The following is an 11,197-nucleotide window of genomic DNA, read 5'->3' on the forward strand; positions in this document are numbered from 1 at the left end:
CTACAGTCCGGGTGATCAGGCACCTCTGAAGTACAAATGTCACAGGATCAGTCACCTGAACCGAGAACAGAAATTCACAAATATTATGTCAAAGCTCAACATACTCCCTTACTTCAAAAGCATTAACACCAATTCTGAAGACTGCCAATAATGTTATTCACTGGTAAGAATTGATGCAGTTGGTGGAACCTTAATGCAGTACCCTTCAAACGGATGAATGAGCATTGACAGGTATTATCAAAAAGTAGGAAAGGTACCCCACTTCTCCATGTTTTCACTGCCCCGTTATTTACTTTTTTATATCATTGGAATGTTATAGTAGAGAAAAATTACCTGGCAATTAAAATCTAATGACTGCTGAAGGTTTCTTCTGAGAAGAGGTTGATGCAAAGTAAAATCTTAATGAAAAGTCATGTAAACTACAATCTTTTTGTGGCTGAAATTAAGTTTTTGTGACATGCAATATTAGCAATGAAGTAAAGAAAGAAGAAGTTACTCACCTTGTGCAGTAACGATGGTTCTTCGAGATATGTGTCCCTGTGGGTGCTCCACTCTAGGTGTTGGTGCGTCCCTGCGCCGGAGATAGGAGATTTTTCGCAACAGTACTCTGTCGGGGGAAGGGCGTGCACAGGGGTCATCTCATGCAGATGGCGCCTCCTGTAGCACGCGCACCCCCAACCATCCTCTCCGTTCCTTCTCCACAGCAGAGCTCAGCTGTGTGAACTCTGAAGTAGAGGGGAGGAGGGTGGGTAGTGGAGCAACCACAGGGACACACATTTCGAAGAACCATTGTTACTGCACAAAGTGAGTAACTTCTTCTTCGAGTGTATCCCTGTGGGTGCTCCACTCTAGGTGCTTGTAGAGCAGTACCCCACCAGTGGTGGTAGGGGTTCGGAGTGATGTATAAGTGTGTGATGAGAGCACAGTGAGGCCAACGATAGAGTCTGAGACAAGGCCTTGGGTGATAGCATAATGCTTTGCAAAAAAGTGTGCTCTGATGTCCAAGTTGCAGCTCTACAAATATTTATTAAGGGGACATTATTCAAGAATGCAGTCGATGTCGCCATGGCTCGTGTTGAGTGGGATCTGATGCCCACGGGGGATTCTTTGTTATGCAGGTGGTAGCAAGTTTGAATACAGGAAGAGACCCATTTGGAGAGTCTCTGGATCGATATTGTAGAGCCCTTGGAGCGCTCTGCTGTAGAGACCAATAGTCTTGGTGACTTGCAAAACTGTTTAGTTCTGTCCAAGTAGAAGGCTACAGCCCATCTGATATCTAGTATGTGTAACATTGCTTTTCGAGAGTCCTTATGTGGCTTGGGAGAGAAGGTAGGTAAGTGTATGATATGGTTAATATGAAAGTTTGTAGCCACTTTGGGCACATTTTTGGGTGAGGACACAACATGATTTTGTCTTTGGTAAATATAGTGTACAGCGGTTCAGCCATCAATGCTCCTATTTCTTTGACCCGTCTTGCAGACGTGATTGCTACTAGGAATGCGACCTTCATTGACATATGTAAGAGCGAGCAGGTTGCTAGAAGTTCGAAGGGTGGTCTTGTGAGACATTTGAGCACAAGATTGAGATCCCATGGTGGTGCCGGTTGGCGTACTTCTAGGTAGATGTTCTGTATACCTGCTAGAAAGCATCATGTACTCAGATGAGTGGATATTGAAGCCCCTTCTATCTGTTCATGAAGGGCCGTGATGGCAGCTACGTGTACTTGAATAGAACTTATGGCTAACCCCATTTCCTTCAGTTTTAACAGGTAGTCTAGGATCATAGATAGAGGCGCTTTGGTTGCATCCAGCTGTTTTTGCTGACACCAAAGGGAGAATCTTCTCCACTTGTGGCAGTATTTCTAGTGGTGAGGCAACGGCTATTTAATAATACCTGTTTCACTTTCTCTGAACAGTTCAGTTCCCCATGTTGGAACCACACAGGAGCCATGCTTTGAGATGGAGCTTTGCTGGGTCTGAATGGAGTGTCAGGCCCTTGTTCTGGGAAAGGAGGTCCATCCGTAAAGGCAGCGGTTGTGGAGCATAGACCACTAGATGTGAGAGGTATGGAAACCAAATCTGTCTGGGCCATGTGGGAACAATGAGGATGATATATGCGTTGTCGAGTCGTATCTTGCGGACAGGGCCGACGAGAAGTGGGGGAATCCGGTACAAATTACCGGGGCCCAGCAGTCTGGAAGGGGGCCCGGGGCCCAGCTTCCCCGGCTTCCCCACCCTCTCGTTGGCCCTGTTTAGCTGGTCCACCCTTGCTGGGGGGGCCTGAAAAAAATTTTCACCAGGGCCCGAACCCGCTCTCGGCGGCCCTGCTTGCGGATAACCCGTGGGATCAGTGGGAAGGCGTACATGAGCAATGCATTCCATAGGATGAGGAAGGCATCCCCTAACAATCCTGGTGCCAGGTCTGCCCTGGAGCAAAATAATGGACATTTGTGATTTGTCGCTGAGGCGAAAAGGTCGATTACCAGGTGACCCCATTTTTGGAATATCGTGCAGAGAACACTGTAGTGGATTTCCCACTCATGTTCCTGTGAGAAGTGCCTGCTGAGGTTGTCGGCTGTAGTGTTTTGGCATCCTGGTAGGTATGATGCTGTGATGTTTATATTGTTGCGGATGCACAAGTTCCATAAGTTCATGGCTTCTACGCATAGCGAGTAAGACCTGGCTCCCCCTTGAAGATTGATATAAAATATGCATGCCACATTGTCGGTGAGAATAGAGATTAAGGTTTCTCGTATTAGTGGGAGGAAGTGTCGGCATGCATTGTGTACTGCGCGTAGTTCCAGGAGATTGATATGCAGTCGGGTTTCCGCCGTGGACCACTTGCCTTCTACATTGTGGTGACCCAAGTGGGCGCCCCAACCTATCAGGGAGGCATCTGTTGTAATAGTCACTGATGGGAGGTCTTGTTGAAAGGGAATCCCGGAGCATACATTCCCTGGTTGTGTCCACCACTGTAGGGAGAGTATAACCCTTGGTGGTAGTGTCACGCGTCTGTTGAGAGGGTGTTTGCTGGGTGCATAGACCGTGCTCAACCGTGCTGTAGACAGCGCATATGGAGTCTGGCATACTTTACTACGAAAGTCATAGCTGCCGTATGTCCCAGAGTCTGAAGGCATGTCCTCACTGAAGTTGGTGGGCTGATGGTCACTGTGGAAATAAGATTGGTCAATGTAGTGAATCTGTGGTTTGGTAATGTTGCATTGGCTTGTATGGAGTCTAGGTCAACGCCAATAAACTCCAATTGCTGGGTTGGTTCCAGGGTGGATTTCTTTTTGTTTATCTGTGGACCTAGCCGGAGAAACAGGTATATTGTGGTCTTCAACATGCCTGCCATTTCTTCTCGGTTGGCACCCTTGAGAAGGCAGTCATCCAAATAGGGGAAGATTATGACTCCTTTGTGTCATAAATGTGCTGCTACCATTGCGAGTGTTTTTGAGAATATTCAGGGAGCAGTGGACAGTCCGAAGGGAAGGACCCTGTATTGGTAGTGGTAGGGTCTTACTGTGAACCGCAGGAATGGTCCGTGGGCAGGATGTATTGTAATATGGAAGTATGCATCTTGAAGGTCGAGGGCTGCAAACCAGTCCCCCCATCTAGCGCTGGGATTATTGTCGCCAGAGTGACCATTTTGAACTTGTGGTTGTGTACGAACCTGTTGAGTTTTCGGAAATCTAAGATTGGTCTCCATCCCCCTCCTTTCTTTTCTGTCAGGAAATATTTGGAATAAAAGCCCCTCCCTCGGTATTGATGTGGTACTGGTTCTACAGCACCCAGCAGTAGGAGGTGGACTACTTCCTGTTGCAGAAGGTGCTCGTGAGAGGGGTCCCTGAGGAGGGACAGGGGAGGGGGAGGAGGATGGTTGTAAAAGGAATGGTGAAGCCAGATTGTATGATCTCCAAAACCCATTGATCTGTGGTTATATCAGCCCAGGCACGGTAAAATGGGTGTAGGCGGTGACCAAAATTGTGGGATGGGGTATCTGTTGGCGCTAGAGGTGTGGGGAGGTAGTGCATACCCTTGACCAATACTTCAAAATTGTGGCATAGATGTAGATGGACAGGTGGACAAGGCCTGGTACTGTGGAGCTCGTTGTCTCTGAGCCTGTTGTTTGGGTCTGTTCTGAGTGAAGTATCATGGTTGTTGATGGTTAAATGAGGTGTCTCATGACCTCTGGTATGGTGTAAAGCGTTTGTCAGGCGGAGGATGTATGCTTAGCGTACGCAGCATCACTCGGGAGGCCTTCAGGGTATGGAAGATGTCATCTGTTTGAGACGAGAATAATTTATCCCTATCGAATGGAAGGTCCTCCACTTTTAGCTGTAGTTCTTTCGGAATTCCCAAAGCTTGCAACCATGATGTTCTTCTCATAACTACAGCTGTTGCGGTTGTTCGGGCAGCTGTGTCCGCTACATCCATTGAGGCTTGCAGCGCTGTGCGCGGGCTATTAACTGACCCTCATTAATGATGCCGTTAAGTTGAGGACGTTTATGCTCGGGGAGGTGTTCCACGAGCTCTTGTATTTTACTATAGTTAGAGTAGTCGTAATTTGCTAGTAGAGCAGAATAGTTGGCAACTCTAAGCAGAAGGGTGGCTGGCGAGTAAACTTTCTGCCCAAAGAGGTCCAGTCTCTTGTGTTCTTTATCTTGTGGTGTGGAGCGGAAATGAGGCTGTTTACTGCGCTGATTGGCAGCCTCTACCACCAGAGAGCAGGCTGGAGGGTGTGAAAACAAAAATTCTGTGTCTTTGGCTGGAACGAAGTCTTTCCTGTCAGCTCATTTGTTGGTGGGTAGTGCTGATGCTGGTGTTTGCCATATTACCTCTGCAGGCTCCATTATAGCCTCATCCATGGGGAGGGCGATCTTAGTCGATGATGCGGGTTGTAGGATTTTTAACAACTTATGTTGTTTCTCCTGCACCTCATGTAAGGCAATTTCTTGGCTGTTTGCTACTCTTCTGAAGAGTTCTTGGAACTGTTTCAGGTCATCTGGTGCCATAGAGGTGGACGGCGTCACTGCTTCGTCTGGTGCAGAAGATGAGTGTGGGGCAGGTGGTGAATCATCCATGTCTGCCTGTGAGAGTATCTCTTCCTCTTCTATCACTGTCTCGGGGGGGCGGAATCAGAGGTTTCTCTGTGTGGTAATGATGGATGTACTCAGAACCTCTTATGGCTGGGGAAGGGGGACCAGAATAGGGGTTCTGCTATGTGGACCAAGGACCCCATTGTGGCCATTGCACGGGGTAAGATGGTAATGGGTAAGGCCAGTGCTGTGCATACCAGGGCTGTGAATGCTCGGAGGGATGATGCTTAGGTTTCATAGCGTTCCATGTAGGTCTCATCTGAGATGGGGAGGAACGTTGTGAGGAAAAGCAGTTGTCCTGCTCATCTCCTTCCTCTCCACTATGCATGGGGATTGGTGCAGGAGATGAAGGAGAGTACCGTGCCATGTAGCTCGGGGAGTGTTTGGTGCCGAGCAGCGGTGACTGCAGTGCCAAAGAAAGCGCTAAGTCATCAGGATGCAGGAGTGGCGCTGATCCCGCCTTAGGGTTGCGGTCGACTGTTGGAGCGCTGACCGTTGCTGGATTTGACTTGTTAGCCAGCATCAAGTCTTGGGTCGGTGCCAGTGGTGGCAGCATTGATCGCAGTGCCGCTGCCTGTGCTGCGCTCGGCCCCAGGGTAGTCGGTGCCATGGAGGAGACTTGATGTCTCAATTCCAGTGCTGCGCGTTGGGGTTCAGCAGAGGTCCGCTGAGAGACGGTGCCGGAGGAGACGGGTGCCTCATAAGTGCTCACTCTGGATGAGTGGAGCACTGAGGGTAAAGACCTCGCTGGGGAAGCTCTCTTTTTCTGAGAGACCCTTGCTGGAGAGGTTGAAGCTCGCTTCCTGAAGGTTTTGGAAGTCGGAGCCTTATCGGAGCTCAGGGATCTTGTTTTATGAGACTCCCCAGAGGACGTCTCTTGCAGAGGTTGGAGGGATTTCTGCAGAAGAATCATTTTCAAGTGGAGCTCCCTATCACGTCTTGCTCTTGCTGTCAAGTTGGTGCAATGTATGCATTTCTGGAAGATATGAGTTTCTCCCAGACAGCGGATGCAGGATGTGTGGCCATCAGAGCGCACGCTACAGGAGGCGCCAATGGCTGCATGAGACGACCCCTGTGCGCGCCTTTCCCCCGACTGAGTAATGCTGCGAAAAATCTCTGATCTCCAGCGCAGGGACACACTGACACCTAGAGCGGAGCTCCCACAGGGACACCACTCAAAGAAGAACCTCAAACTTCAAGATGATCTTTTATCTCTAAGCTTGAATCCAATACCTTTAGTGCCTTGGTGCAGCTCTCCAAAAGGTGCCCACAGATTATTAGGGCAGCCCTTCAGTTTAGTCAGAAGTGTGCTTCAAAAAACTCACAGTGCATGAAGTCTCTCAAAAGTGATGTTGTGTGGGGGGACTCAGTTCTGAACAGGATCAATGGTGTCCAGACATGCTAAAAAGAGTACTCCCATGTTAATGAAACAGCGTAACTCTTCTCAGAGAGGAACTACTGAAATAAGTTTCCCAGTTTCTGTTGTTAAGTTCCTTTAAAATGTTCTCTTTTCTATCCCCGCTGATATTTATAATGGCCTTTTGAGCAGGCCCAAGAGTGCACCAATAATGCTGTGGTAGCAAGTGCATATGCTGACTAGATAAAACTGAGGGACTTTCAAATATTTTATCTGGTGGGGGTAGAGAAGAATTAGCCTTGACCTGGGAGTAATGTGCAGAGCCTTTAGTAAAGCTTTTGACACAGTCCGACATGACATTATCATAAGAAAACCAGAGAAATATGGTCTAGATGCAATTACTATAAGGTGGAGGCACAACTAGTTCAAAATACAAACTCAGTAATTACTAGTGCATGATTTGCTGTCATACTGGGAGGACACATCAAGTAGGGTACTGCAGGGATACCTTCAGAGTTTGGCATTATTCAGTATTTTCATTAATGACTTGGACAATGCAGAGGAGAGTATGCTTATAAAATTTGCTGATGACATCAAGCTGGGAGGGTTGCAAGCACTTTTGGAGGACAGGATTAGAATTCAAAGTGATCTTAATAAATTGGAGAATTGATCTGAAATCAACAAGATGTAATTCAGTAAAGACAAGTACTACATTTAGGGAAAAATCAAATGCACAACTAAAAATGGGGAATAACTGACTGGGCAGTAGTACTGCAGAAAATAATCTGGGGGTTATAGTGGATCACAAATGGAATATGAGTCAACCGTATGATGCTGTTGTAAAAAAGGGAAGTGTCATTCTGAGGTATATTAACAGAAGTGTCATATGTAAGACACGGGAGGTAACTGTTCAGCTCTATGTGGCACTGGTGAAGCCTCAGCTGGAGTAGTGTGTCCAGTTTTGGGCACCACACTTAAAGAAAGATGTGGACAAATTAGAGATGAGCAACAAAAAGAATTTTAGAAAACCTGACCTATGAGGAAAGGTTAAAAAAAACGTGCAAAAAAGACAACTCAGGAGGGACCCGATAACAGTCTTCAAATACATAAAATATGTTATAAAGAAGATGGTGATCAATTGTTCTCCACATCCAACAAGGGAGAAGAGGACACCAAGGACAAGAAGTAATTGTCTTAGTTTGTGGCAAGGGAGATTTGTTAGATATTAGGAAAAATCTTTAAGGATCATTAAGCACTGACACAGGTTACTTAGGGAGGCTGTGAACTCCCCATCACTGTATAACAGGTTAGACAAACACCTGCCAGGGATGTCCAAGTATACTTATTCCTGCCTCAGTGCAGGGGAATGGACTAGATGACCTCTTGAGGTCCCTTTCAGCCCTATATTTCTATGAAATACAGACCTCAAGCCCAATCTTAAACACCCCTTGCACAGAATTCCCGCTTATTTCAATGGTATTTGTGTATAGTGCTTTGCATCAAATTTGACACTCCTTCTGAAAGAAGTTAAATATCTCTCAGTCTTTTATCAAATTGTCTCTTGACTTCTACATCATTATGGTAGTAGAAATCAGATGAGATACTTTTTACAATTTCTTAAGGATAGAACTTTTCGGCCAGCACACAGCAAGTCCCCACTCCAGAATTTACTACCTTTGGTGGACTATCAAACCTTGTGCTCATAGAGCTCCAGGATACAATGCAATGTCTGATTAGCACTTTTTTTATTAATCTTTTTGTTAATCCCCCAAGATGAATGTTTAGTCATATTGGACACAAACAAAATGTGTAATTTAAAGTGTGCACTGGGCTTCCTGTTGCTGCTGACCTCCTAAATTTCACAGTAATTCTTGTAGGCTTGGAAAGCCCTCTCAATAATTAGGAGGAGCAAGAATGGCACAGGAGTTTAGTGATAAAGGGAAAAGTTTTAAAATATGCATCTGAGACATGCACATGCACTTTATGAAATACGCATCTGTGGCATTCTGGTATTTCTTAAAAAATTCACACCAATATCACCTGCAAGCTTTATAAAATCCCTTCAAAAACCCATACCAAAAGGTGGACCTTCACCAGTTTAAAGACATAAGGTTGTGACTACCACTACAGTGAAGATGCATGCATGAAAAAGAAATCTACATTAATGAAACCTAAGTACTTACAAACATGGAAACATTTAAGACAAGTAAAATACATATCCAAATGTTCAGAGCCAATAGTCTTAAATATCTCAAAGAATAATTTTGTCCCTGTTTATTAGCAAGGGCTACTAAAACATTATTTGTATTATAAGTAGTGAAGTATGAGGATGCCTTTCAGCATGGGCAGCAGGTATTGTAGGCACGGGAAGGCTCTGCCTTCCCAAACAGCCTGATGTCCCCCTTCCCATACTCCACCCCCAGGTTCCATCCTGCCTGCTGTTCCCTTTGTGCCAGAGGCTGGGGGCCGCAGTGTGCCCCTGGGGCTGTGCCATGCTACCCGTCCTCCTGGCACTGGGACCGTGCTGCCTGCCCAGCACTGGGGGTGCTTTGGCCGAGCCACCACTGGCAGTAAGAAGGAACTGAGGAGGGGCTGGGTCAGCCGGGGCATATATTCAGCACCATGAAGATGCCATTCCAAGGGCTCCACACCCAATCCCATGGGAACTACTCAGGGAAAACTTTCCAATGACTGTGCACATGGCCCGCGCACACCCTAACTGGAATCAATATGAGCAATCACTCAAAGAAGAATATTGAGTATTTGCAAATTGAGCCATAATCTCTTCTCTGGTTGGCAGTTTGAAATGTTCTCTTTATAGACTTGAGGTCTAAGAACATAAGAACATAAGAAAGGCCGTATCGGGTAAGACCAAAGGTCCATCTAGCCCAGTATTCTGTCTCCTGACAGTGGCCAATGCCAGGTGCCCCAGAGGGAGTGAACCTAACAGGCAATGATCAAGTGATCTCTCTCCTGCCATCCATCTCCATCCTGTGACAGACAGAGGCTAGGGACACCATTCCTTACCCGTCCTGGCTAATAGCCATTAATGGACTTAACCACCATGAATTTATCCAGTTCTCTTTTAAATTCTGTTATAGTCCTAGCCTGCACAACCTTCTCAGGTAAGGAGTTCCACAAGTTGACTGTGCACTGCGTGAAGAAGAACTTCCTTTTATTTGTTTTAAACCTGCTGCCTATTAATTTCATTTGGTGACCCCTAGTTCTTGTATTATGGGAATAAGTAAATAACTTTTCCTTATCCACTTTCTCCACATCACTCATGATTTTATATACCTCTATCATATCCCCTCTTAGTTTCCTCTTTTCCAAGCTGAAGAGTCTTAGCCTCTTTAATCTCTCCTCATATGGGACCCGTTCCAAACCCTTAATCATTTTAGTTGCCCTTTTCTGAACCTTTTCTAGTGCCAGTATATCTTTTTTGAGATGAGGAGACCACATCTGTACGCAGTATTTGAGATGAGGGCGTACCATCGATTTATATAAGGGTAATAATATATTCTCAGTCTTATTCTCTATCCCCTTTTTAATGATTCCTAACATCCTGTTTGCCTTTTTGACCGCCTCTGCACACTGCGTGGACATTTTCAGAGAACTATCCATGATGACTCCAAGATCTTTTTCCTGACTTGTTGTAGCTAAATTAGCCCCCATTATATTGTATGTATAGTTGGGGTTATTTTTTCCAATGTGCATTACTTTACATTTATCCACATTAAATTTATTTGCCATTTTGTTGCCCAGTCACTTAGTTTTGTGAGATCTTTTTGAAGTTCTTCACAGTCTGCTTTGGACTTAACTATCTTTAGCAGTTTAGTATCATCTGCAAACTTTGCCACGTCACTGTTTACCCCTTTCTCCAGATCATTTATGAATAAGTTGAATAGGATCGGTCCGAGGATTGACCCTTGGGGAACACCACTATTTATCCCTCCATTCTGAGAATTTACCATTTATCCCTACCCTTTGTTCCCTGTCTTTTAACCAGTTCTCAGTCCATAAAAGAACCTTCCCTTTTATCCCATGGCAGCTTAATTTACATAAGAGCCTTTGGTGAGGGACCTTGTTAAAGGCTTTCTGGAAATCTAAGTACACTATGTCCACTGGATCCCCCTTGTCCACATGTTTGTTGACCCCTTCAAAGAATTCTAATAGATTAGTAAGACACGATTTCCCTTTACAGAAACCATGTTGACTATTGCTCAACAGTTTGTTTTTCTATGCGTCGGACAATTTTATTCTTAACTATTGTTTCGACTAATTTGCCTGGTACAGACGTTAAACTTACCGGTCTGTAATTGCCGGGATCACCTCTAGAGCCCTTTTTAAATATTGGCGTTACATTAGCTAACTTCCAGTCATTGGGTACAGAAGCCGATTTAAAGGACAGGTTACAAACCTTAGTTAACAATTCCGCAACTTCACATTTGAGTTCTTTCAGAACTCTTGGGTGAATGCCATCTGGTCCCGGTGACTTGTTAATGTTAAGTTTATCAATTAATTCCAAAACCTTCTCTCGTGACACTTCAATCCGTGACAGTTCCTCAGATTTTTCACCTACAAAAGCCAGCTCAGGTTTGGGAATCTCTCTAACATCCTCATCCGTGAAGACTGAAGCAAAGAATCCATTTAGTTTCTCCGCAATGACTTTCTCATCTTTAAGCGCTCCTTTTGTATCTCGATCATCAAGGGGCCCCACTGGTTGTTTAGCAGGCTTCCTG

Source organism: Trachemys scripta, chromosome 1 (assembly GCF_013100865.1).
Source record: "Trachemys scripta elegans isolate TJP31775 chromosome 1, CAS_Tse_1.0, whole genome shotgun sequence".
Taxonomy (NCBI): Eukaryota; Metazoa; Chordata; order Testudines; family Emydidae; genus Trachemys; species Trachemys scripta.